At 35.1% G+C, this 11546-nt stretch overlaps 1 protein-coding gene across 7 annotated transcripts in view; it reads left to right on the top strand.

The window, feature by feature from the left end:
* The first annotated feature begins 970 nt into the window (after positions 1 to 970).
* SCN3A (sodium voltage-gated channel alpha subunit 3) overlaps positions 971 to 11546 on the top strand; it is a 115230-nt gene continuing 104654 nt past the window's right edge. For 6 of the 7 annotated variants that reach the window (XM_063647593.1, XM_063647596.1, XM_063647594.1 and 3 more), the window contains exon 1: positions 977 to 1207. The gene's annotated coding sequence lies outside the window, so the exon portion shown is untranslated. Of the gene's footprint in view, positions 1208 to 11546 lie in introns of all 7 variants that reach the window. The other variant, XM_063647595.1, reaches the window with a different exon arrangement.

Genomic DNA, 11546 nt, shown 5'->3' with positions numbered 1-11546 from the left:
CCAAGTAGCTGAGACTACAGGTGCGTGCCACCATGCCTGGCTAATTATTATATATTTAGTAGAGACAGGGTTTCACCATGTTGGCCAGGCTTGTCTCGAACTCCTGACCTCAGGTGATCCGCCCTCCTTGTCTTCCCAAAGTGCTATGATTACAGGTGTGAGCCACCATGCCTGGCCTTTTAAAAGTATTTTAAAGACATAATATAAATCATTGATTTGCATTACCTCATTTAAGGATGAATTTCCACTGTTCCTCCTGCCATACACACACACAAAAATAATCCAAAGGTCTACATTAGCTCGGTTTACTGATGTATAGAATATTTTTCTACATTTAGATATTTCTTGCAAATGTTTTACCAGAAAGCAACACAAAAATACTATCAGTGAGTATGTATTTACACTGTTCTCTAAGGAGTCAAATTACTCACCTTGAAAATAATTCATCCCAGGAAGAGAAAATGTTTTCGAAAGACCAGAGCAGGCCACAAGGGAGCTTTTACAAAACTCTACACGTAAAGGGTAATGTAAACTTAAAACCTAATTTTCCAACAGTAATTTATAAATCTTTTAATTTTAGTAGTTTATGTGTGAAACAATCATGTGAAACAACAAAGTGATAAAATTTAGAAAAAAATATTAGTGAGATGCAAATAACTGAACATGTAAAAGGGTCTCATACATATTTATATGTAGTAGATAAGTTACTTTTTTTAGTGTGTTGGGAAATTTTAGCTCACATCACCTCTCTACTGTCATCTTGGGGCACTTTCATGACTACCCATGCTTCATGCAGGTTTACTTTCCTCCCTATGACAGAGGATAATGGGAATGTTTTTTCTTTGGCTCAATTTTGTGTGTGTCCGCCAGTAGATGGCGGTACCACTTTGAGTGCGATCGGCCTTTTTTTCTTTCTTTCTTTTTTTTTTTTCCTCAAAGCTGTTTTCTGATATATGTTGGGTACCATAGAGTGAATCTCAGAACAGGAAGCGGAGGCATAAGCAGAGAGGATTCTGGAAAGCTCTCTTTGTTTTCTTATCCACAGAGAAAGAAAGAAAAAAAATTGTAACTAATTTGTAAACCTCTGTGGTCAAAAAAAAAAAAAAAAAAAAAAGCTGAACAGCTGCAGAGGAAGACACGTTATACCCTAACCATCTTGGATGCTGGGCTTTGTTATGCTGTAATTCATAAGGCTCTGTTTTATCAGGTAAGCTGACAAAACATTTCATTATCTGCACCATGGAACCTAGCTACCAGGTCATTTTCCTTACTTTAAAATCATCTTCATGCGGCTATTTTTAACCCAGTGTTGTTTAAATGTAAATTACAGGATCCAAAGGCATCGTTTGATGTGTAAACTGCTTACTATTTCTTTATCTTTCAAAGAAAATAGAGCCTGTCTGGAAATGGTGATTTATGGTACATACTAGGCATCAATGGTCTTGTGTTTTTGTAGATGTTTATGATTAATTGTATTGAGAAAAAATATTTTTTATTATACTTAAAGCTAGTCTAATGAGTTTCCTGGCTGAATGTCATCTATTTAAATGCCCAGTGTGTCCAGTATTTTTTAGACATAAATGTGTAGTGAAATTGGAACTATCATTCTTGTGCTTTAGTCTTTTATTTAACAGCTTTAGAGAGGCCATGCATATAGGGAGTGATAACAATATAGAGGTGTTTGGCTTTGTGAAACACACTATCATTTTTCTCTAAAATCTGTTTTCATAGAGAAAAGAACACCAATACTAACCATTTAAAAGAGGTTGAACCTTCAAAAAATAAAATAATCTCTGTATGTTCCATAATATGCTACTTCTTTATCCTTTAATATATTCATTTTATATTAAATGTTTACCTTTTAATTTATTCATTTAAAGATTATTATATCTTCTTAATTGTTCTATAAGCTTGCTAGATTGCTGTTTTTCTGTATATATTTAATAATTGTTTATTTTTATTAATTACCAGGAAAAACCACTGGAGCCATAAAACAATAATTTACTTTATCTATGATCCATATTGTCTGTTGTTGTATTTAGGATATTCTATATCATAATCATAAATGTTTCATTCAGTTAGCCACCACACAATTAGAATAAGAAATTATTGACAGAAAATCTATACATATTAATTGAAAGATAAGTTTTAAAAATCATACAGGGTTTTAAAACACACAACAGGTAGTATAATATGGCTTATGAGGACAAAGATAAAGGCACAAGTGCTTGTAGGAATTTGCATGGAAACATTTCATCACATTCACTCCAAATAGAGTATGCCCTATATGAAATGAAGACTTCTGATTTCAACAGGGCTTCCAGTCAGTACTGGCTAAAAGGGCTTCAAAAATAGAACTTAAGGCCTCCAAACTGTAATTTCTAATGATATGTTGAAAAATATTGACATCTCACTTAATATTTTACATTGAGTAGCAATAACAGTCCCCCCGAAAACATTTCAAAATAGTGGTTGCCTGAGAGGAGAGCCCTGGGTCTTGTCTATTTCAGAAGAATTCCTACCATAGGATATAAAGAAAACTATTTTTTTGGACAGGGTTCCCAGAAACGGCTGTTAATTAACTTGAGTGTATTGTACACACCGTGCTTCTCTACAGGTGACTAAATGTGAGTAACTTTGTTCTGAGTAAGCATCAGAGCTGGTCTTGATTGAACTGGTTTACATTTATGAATGAATGCTTAATTTTGGCCCCAAATGTTAGCTTTTATTTTTCTTAGTATAGTTGCAACAATCTCTTAGTTATTCATCTATACATGTGGTCGCCATGTGAAAAAGCAAATACACACAGAGTTCTTCACTTCACAAAATGCGCTCTTTCAAAAACTTCGGAAATTAAACCTGCTTTGATTAAATGATATATCAAACACATTTGAATAACTTACTCTTTAAAAGAATGTAGTGGTGATTTCATTTGTAAAGTTGAGAAAAATGCTGTGATTTATTTGAGTACTGAAGATAAAAAGGTTGAACCCTGAGCTGAAAGTCTTGGGATCTGGTTCAAGTTCTGCTACTAATGAGTTTTGTTGCCTCGGAAAAGACCCCAAGTATCACTGAAGAGCATTTTCCTTGCCTACAAAGGAAGGAAATTAGAATCAAAGCTGTATAAGAACACTTTGTTTTTAAAATTTTCTGATCCTCATTTATTTGGATTTTTCTTCAGTTGGTTTCTCAGCTTAATTAAGATACAACTTTGACCCTCACTGAGTTGTAAATTATGATTGATGTGCTAAACATGAAAGTGGTAAAATAGAGAAATACGGGCATTTCTTGGCCAGTTCCTTCTGTAGTGGAAACAAGCAGGGAACAATATGGAGAAGTGGTTAAGAGCAAGAGCTTGGCAGGTTACATTTTATGGCCACTATTACCTGACAAGTTATTTAAACTCTCTGAGCCTTTATTGCATCATCTATAAAACAGGAATAATAATGCCTGTGTTACAGGATTGTGTAGCTAAAATAATGTCTGTTCAGTGCTTGGTATAGATCCTGGAACATGATTACGAACCTCCTTCCTCTCTCTCCCTGCCATCCTAACTCACATCAAAAGGAACAGGACAAACATAAAGGCATAAATTTTCATCATTGTTATTTTTGTTATCATTAGTGCTGGTGATATAATATCTTCCACCACAACAGGAAGGATAGAATAAAACTGCCAAATAATTATGTACCTGTAAAGTGAATAATTCTCATCCTGGAAGGGTGCCCTTGCTGAAACAACAACAATTGTGTACCTATAATAATATCACTTACTGTTAACATTCCAGGCAATTCCTGGAGAGTTTATAGAACTCATAATACCTTCCAGAAGACAGTTATTTATGCCCAATATGTTATCATGGACTTCAAAACTTTCTTCTTCTTATGAAAATAGAGGCAAAGGGCCTTATTTCACGTCGCCTTAAGATGATATACCTGTTAGACGAAGTCTCTGTAAAGATTCCAAAGGGAATCTAGGTTTCACCAAAACCACATTTAAATACCAAGTAATTTCTACTAAGACCACCAGACAACTGAACCTAAATCTCAGGAAAGTCTTTCCTATGTGATCAACTCACAAACTCTCTAATGCTTCAACTCTATTAACGGTACAATAAGATGTGGAAAGGCAAATTGTGCTTGATGAATGGTTGATGGACTGCAAAATCCCTGCTTTCCTCCAAAGGTTGTTTCTAAGTGCAGCTTCGTGCTCCTGACAGCTGTGTGCTACTGGGGTCTTTGGGAGCTAGAACTTGGATGACCTTTCAGCACCCCAGGCCTCCTAATCCTTCCCTTCAACCACCCTAGGCCTCTTTAAACTGACTCAAGTAACTGCGCTGTCAGCTTCATCTTCATGGCAGCCAAGATGACTTAATGGACTCTTGATTAGGCAGATCTGAGAGGGCTAAGAGCTTGGGAGGCTTAAAAATATGAGGGTAGTGTTTCTCAACTAGACAAATGCAGTGCTTGGAATTTGTTGCTCATCTGTCTCTCAGTTCTCGGTCACTCCCAGCTCTTACGAGTTCTTATTTTTATGGTTGATGTTAACTAAAAGCATCCATAAGAATAAGCATTTAAAGATTTTTTTTCACCAAGAAATTAACACTTGATTATGTAGTGATATTTCTTTACATAGGTAACTGTGAAGATTACTTTTTTCTCATTTTCATTTATGTGTAGAAACATGAACTCACTGAAGCTTGGGAATTCATGTTTCATTTGTCACCTAAAAGTATATTATTCATCCGCACCTTAATATTAATGGTTGTTTTACCAGTTTTCCAAAACTGTGAGGATTAATTACCCACCTACCAGTGAAATATAATTACTTAACTCTATTTCTGTACTTTAAGGTTTGTTTTAAATTTTCGATTAATTTTAATTCTAACTGCTTTCATTTTCAAAATTTCATGCTTACGTTTTACCTTATAAACAACTTTCATGGCAAATCCATATAGAACCTGACATCTGAATTACTTCTTGAGGTAGACTGAACAATTATAACTTGAGGTAGTTAGAAAATTTGGAAGAAAGAAAATCATATTCTTGCTTTACATTGCTGGTTCACACATTTATCTTTGATTGAGAAGCTACTTTTTTAGTTCAGCTTTACCTGAAAATATTTTTCCCTCTGGGATGAAATTAACACATTCTTTGTTTATATTTTAATGGGATGTAACAAGTGCAGACACCTATTTCGGAGCAGAATAGTGTTTCCTCTTAATAATACAGCAATAAATAAAATCTTGCTCTTTTACTAAGCACAGACATACTTTGTTTTATTAACTTCCTGATAAGCACCAGCTCTCTGGATACCTAAAATCTGAATCTACATCAGAAATATAATTTGTTAAAGTAGAATAATTCTTTAAAATTTATATGAATACCTACTTAAATGGATACCACAAGTTTCAATGTGCCAAGTATTTTTTTGATTACTTTTTTTAATATCCCACTTCTTTCCTGTAAGGATTTGAAATGATAAAGGACACTGTGGAAAGAATTTTAAAGAAGGTTTTACCCAAGATCTATGAAGAAAGAACAACTGAAAAGTAACTTGCAAGCAAGTTTACAATATTAAAATACAGCACATATAAACATATGCTGGGTGTGGTTGTATAAATGAATTTTCAGGGGTTTTAGTTCAGAGAAACCTTATGAAATCTGGAATTATTTCTGTAAGAATTGAATTAGGTTTTCATTTTTTTGGAGACTGCATATAGGGAGCCCTTCATGTGATTAAACTCTGTGCTGGAGCAAAGTTAGAGAAATGATGGTCCCTTAATTATTAAATAGTGGTTTAATATTGTTTTATTCAATGGGTTAATTCAAAGTCACTCTTTAAATAACTTTGACCATTTTCTGCCAAGAAGCTCCCTTTTGGGAATTTTAATCTCCCGATTTTCAGAATATACTTTATTCTTACTTTGGTTGTACAGAACATTTTGTCCTTTTCCTTTCCCAAGAAAGAGCTTGAACTGGAATAATTCACTAAATTCCAATTCATATTTCTAACAAGTGACATTGCGCTTCTGGTCTAGAGTCCAACATATTCTTGCATAAGGTTTAATAGGACACATTTTGTGGGCTTAAGCCTCTATTTGAGGACTAGTCGCCTGTTTGTTAGTTTCTCTGTCTCCTTGGTGTTTCTGCTTGTGACATTTATTTTTCTCCATATAAGTTGTTTTTATTATGCCTAACTAAACATGTTCCCAAGTACTCTGAGCATTTTCTTTTCATGGAATTTATATAATGGTTGGTCATGACCTTAAATAATAAATTCTAGAAGAAACGAACATAAATTCCTACATGGGCAAAGTAGGTAAGAGAAAGCAGTAAAGCCATTCATGTTGGGCCTGAGGAACTAGAAAGTGCATGCATGCCCTTTTTAAAATGGAAAACGCCTTCTCACTGCTAGGAGACTGTTACATCAAATGACTTCCCTGAAGAAGCTGAAAAATCCAAATTGTTAGTAAAGATTTCCCTCTGTTGTTAAATGGAATCATCTATTTCAAATTATTTATAATACCAGATAGATTCAATAAAACACATGTATAGGCAGGATCTGGCCAAGGAATTGCAAAGTTTCTTTTTCTCCTTTTGCCATTCTAACCAGTATTTTCACCAGTTGGGGAAAATAGACCTCATGGAGAGGAAACCTCTTGACCATATTTAGAAGCACAGCTACGTTGGCACTCAGATTTCTTTTCTCCGAGTCTAGGCTCAGTCTGTTTCATTTCAAATCCTTGAATCTATGCATTACCTTCTTGATTTCTAGTTTTCTTCCCAATATTAACATCACCACAATACTTAGCATCGATTCTTTTTTTCTTTTTTTTCTATTGCTATTTTCTGTTGCTAGTGATATCTTGTTTCTGCTATGTTATTTTTTGCAATATGTAATATTCCCACTTCCACTCTGTTCTTTAAATACTATTGAAATTTGTTTTTAAAGTTTAAAATTTAGGGCAAACACATTCTGTCCTTTACCTCTGAAAGGGAAAAATATTATTGATATGATATATACATGTCCTTGAGACCTATATGGTCCCAAAATTCTAAACTGTTTTATTGTCTTTTGTCATAGCCAATAATAATTACACTGAAAATGAATCCTTCCTTAATATCCGTTTTTGACAATGGCCTTAGTTTCTACTATTGATCTTTTTATATTTATACCAAAAATTAATGTAAACTATTAAATTATCTTTGGAAGAACAGGCAAAAATATAATTCACCATCATATTGTGTTCTCTTACGCTGACATAAAACATGAATAGTATGGGATAAGAATATAAATCAAATATATATACCTGGAATGAGAACTTCTTGGCCAGAAAATAGGAGGTAAAAAAGAAAAAAGCAAAATGAGAAAAGAAAAAAATAGATTTATAGGACCTCACCAATAAAAATGTCAGGAGAAAAAAAAAACCACAGCTAAAGAGAAAGAGATATGCAAACATACTGAAAGAAAACAAAAAGAGGTAGAACATTACCAGCTTATTCACAGAGTGGTCCACAGCTGTGGATGCACATTAGAATCATTTGGAAAACTTAAAAAAGAGCAATGCTTGGCTCCACCTTCAACCAATTCAATCAGATTCTCTGAGGCGGAATCAGGGTATCAATATTTGCTTAAAAGCTCTGCAATTGTAGTTCAAATGTGTAGCCAGGTTTGAAAACCAATTGACTAGAGAAAGACAAAGAAAAATAACAGAAGCCAATGAAAACTTGGCTAGGGAAGTGAAAGATAGTTGACAAATGCTTTTCAAAATAATTTCAAAGTGCTAAGCAGCGGGCATGTGTTAAGTAAAGATATTATGCAAATACTTAAGGAAGCAACAAAAAATACACTTGTGTCCATTTCTCCCTTGGTTGAACACACTGGCATTTATTTATGTGTTTAAATAATTTTACATTTGAAATTGTTAATTTATTATCCCAATGATATTTGAAAGTTGATTCAGCTGCTGGTTATGGTATATTTGGCAAGCTAACCCTACAAACAATGTACACATTTGGAGCTGAGCATCCATAACTTTAAGTCTGTACAACCATAGATTCACTCACTGATTTATGTCTTACTTACAAATTGCTCTCTGGAGAACTAAGTCTTGAATAATCAAATAAGAGTAGGTCTACTGAAAGATATTCTTTGAATCTACAAATCGTCAGTTGGAAGCAAAACGCTATGATTTTTAATTTTTTTAAAGTGCAATTTAGGCAGATTTGGAGGAAAGGCAGATCCTGTAAATGAACATTTTTTTTAAACCAAAATGCATTTTAAAAGATATTTTCAGAAAATGGTATATCCGAGAAAGAAGTGAATTAATCTAATAGTGGAGAGAAATTAATAATTAATTGCATTTCTTAAAAAGAATCTCATTCCTAAGATGAGTCAGCTTTTAAGGAGACATTTCCTAGGTTAACACCCCAGTTGCTATTCCGGATTGGTTTCCCACAGCTGGGTAGGAGACATAGAGGACAATCCTCTACAGGTCCTTCAGAGAAGATTATATCCTAAAGTCTTTTCTCTAGAGGATCATCATTTAATATTAGTATTTAACTATGCTTTCTTCACCCATCTCTAACATTCTGCCAACGTGGTCAGTAAAATGATTATCATAACAGAAAATATCTGTTGAGTCTCAAGATGAGAATATCCACATTTTGAGGCAGGTCGCTGGTGCTTCTGTGATAAACAGAAGAAATACTGGCCAAGGAATTGCAAAGTTATCAAGTTCGAGGCCAGGGTTATGATGAATGTGTGTGACACAGTGCTTGTGTCCTCCCATTGGGATTGGATCACTTATTAAAAAAAAAAAAACCATCCTTTATACACAAAGTATTTGGGAAGTCTGCAATGAAAATATAAATAAGAAACCAATGAGATATATAAGAATGAAAGCCTGAACCAGGGGAGGAATGATTTTATGAAGAAGGGTCACCTTAAATAACACAATCAGTGTAGAGGGGGAATAATTTATGGTTGATATAACCATTCCCCTCTACCAACATGATGACAATTGTAAGAACTAACCAGATTCTTTTGAGGAAATCTTCCAACTCCTTATTCATAAGCACTTTGTACATTTTGAAAAGGAAAGGGTAAAGCATGAAGGTAAATGAAAAGTGGCAGAGCACATCCAAATCAAGATGCAGATTTTCATGCAAATAAACACTAGAGTTAAGATACACCATGAAAACAACAATAGTTAGCTCCCTCTTATGCATTTGTAAGGGATGGTTTTCTACTCAGTATCTTAAAATTATCTTGTCATTGTAAGACACCTTTCTTTTAAATATCCCATTAAATCCATGATAGTGGTGCCAGTTCAGAAAATACTTTGTGAGATCAATTTAATCAGAAAATAATACACTTCCTCCTCTCCCCCAAAAATCCATATCCCTCAAGAAAGCTAAATTTGGGAAGTTTCACACTTAACAAAATTGTTTCTATTTATTCTCTCAATTTATGTCTGAATAAAAATTTTGAAGGCAGATATTTCAGACATTAAAAAAGGCACTTGATGTGGGAACTCAATACTTTCTGATCGACTTTTCTGTAAACCTAAAATTGTTCTAAAAAAAAGTCTGTTAATTTTTAAAGAGGAGTGACACTTGAAGAATGAGTGAACTCAATGTCTGATTTTGCACTGGCAATTTTATCAGGATCCTGAATCCTCCATGTCCTTGAGGAGACAGCTCAGGTGGCACACCTGGCACACAGCAGGGCATCTCTCCCTCCTGGCATCTTCCCTGTCACCTCTTCTTAGGTTTCTCCTAAGGATTACTGCCCTCGCTAGTCAGTTTCTTACCTACCAGGTCCTCTATCCTCTGGAGGGTGAAGACAGACAGACCATGCCAGTCTTCAGCAGTTTGGTTGCTACAATCCCTGTTTAAAACAAAATTTTTTATCATATATCATTTTCTCTTACCTGTGGAATTCTGGATCTCCTTTAGCCTCAAAAGAATTGAGCACTGAACAGCATCCCCTTCCTGTCCTTATGTGCAGAGACCTTTTACTCTGCATTCCCCGCTGCAGTAAGTGGCATCATCCACACCTAAATCAGGGCAGTGCACGCAGTCCTTTGCTCTATTTTGGTGCCAATGATGTGCTCAGAGGCTGAAGGAAAAACACAGATTCTCTGGGTGGGTCCTGAATTCAGATCCCAGGAAAGACTTTTTTTTTTCATCTTTTCTTTATTTCAAAGGGCCCTTTTTGGGGGAGATATGGCCAAGTGACTGGTCATATTTCACTGAAAACCAGACTTAAAGTTTTCTAGGTTTTTCTTTTAACTGCAATTTGTATGGAATTTCTCAGTAGGAGATTTTTTATATTACCACTTCATGAAGATGTCATGTGTACAAAATTGAATATCTAGAGTTAGAAAGGATTCAAGGGATAGTTCTTTTCAGCAACTGATCTTCAAGTTATATTCTACCCAAGGCATTTATATTATTTATTCATCAAGAAACAGTTTAAATTTGGGCTGCAGAGGACCTATGCAAGCATCTAGTTCACTAAAGTCTTCTAAAAATGAATATATCCTGTAAGAGATGTGACATACCTATCTCAGGAACATGATGTATATAAGGTTTAGTGACCCACGTTCAGGGTATAAGGGTATTGCTATACCCTCAGAAGCTTCTCTCAGAAGGGACAAACATTTGGAGTAAGCCTAGAACAGAGTCCCAAAGTCTGGACACTGAACTAGAGTTTTAGTGATAAAAGAGGTACTACAAATTAACTGGTCAATTTCCCACCTCTCCCTTCTCTTTTACTCACATAAACACTAAACATCTGAGATCTCAAGTGTTCAATATATCACACAAGTGACAGCAGAGACAAGTCTAGAATACAGTTTGTCTGATTTGCAACTTGTATATCTTTCCTTCTGTTTTCATCTTTCTTATCTTTTCATTAAATCTCATTTCTAAGAAAGATAGGGCAGGGGCATGTTTTTCTAGTATATTGCATTATCTTCTGTGGCACCATCTTAGAGTGATCCACTCTGTAACATTATAACCGTGTATCTAAGGGGCCTGCTTAGTGGGGAAGTCCTCTTTATGTGATTGGTTTTTTGCTGATGAAGAATCAAATGGCAGCTGAACTTCAGACACACCTAAATCATCCTGTGCTCCGGTGTGGTTTACCGTTTGCACCCATCTGAAAGCAGTGATTAAAACCTCTTTTCTCTGAGCTAGACAAATCCCAATCCTCTGTATTTTAAATCTCAAAGGAGCGCAGATAACATGTGGAGTAAACACCGCCATCTTGAAGTAATGTAAGTCATACCTCAAGTTCCCAGTTCTCAATTTTCCTCAGGTTGCCAAGTGAAAAAGGCAATCGACTCTCAACACTCAGTTGTGAAAACAGTGGGCTGTCATTTTGATTACAGTCAGTAAACAGTCTGTGTTTGCCTGGAAAGAAACCGCCTAAAGCACATGGTACCAGCAAGCAGTAGGAGACACGTGGCTGAGGGCAACACATAGGGCTCTCTATTATGGCTGATGTTGGGGTAGGAAAGGGATCAAGGATTGTTC

This window comes from Pongo pygmaeus, chromosome 11 (assembly GCF_028885625.2).
Source record: "Pongo pygmaeus isolate AG05252 chromosome 11, NHGRI_mPonPyg2-v2.0_pri, whole genome shotgun sequence".
Lineage (NCBI taxonomy): Eukaryota > Metazoa > Chordata > Mammalia > Primates > Hominidae > Pongo > Pongo pygmaeus.
This window is presented reverse-complemented; position numbering and strand designations above follow the sequence as displayed.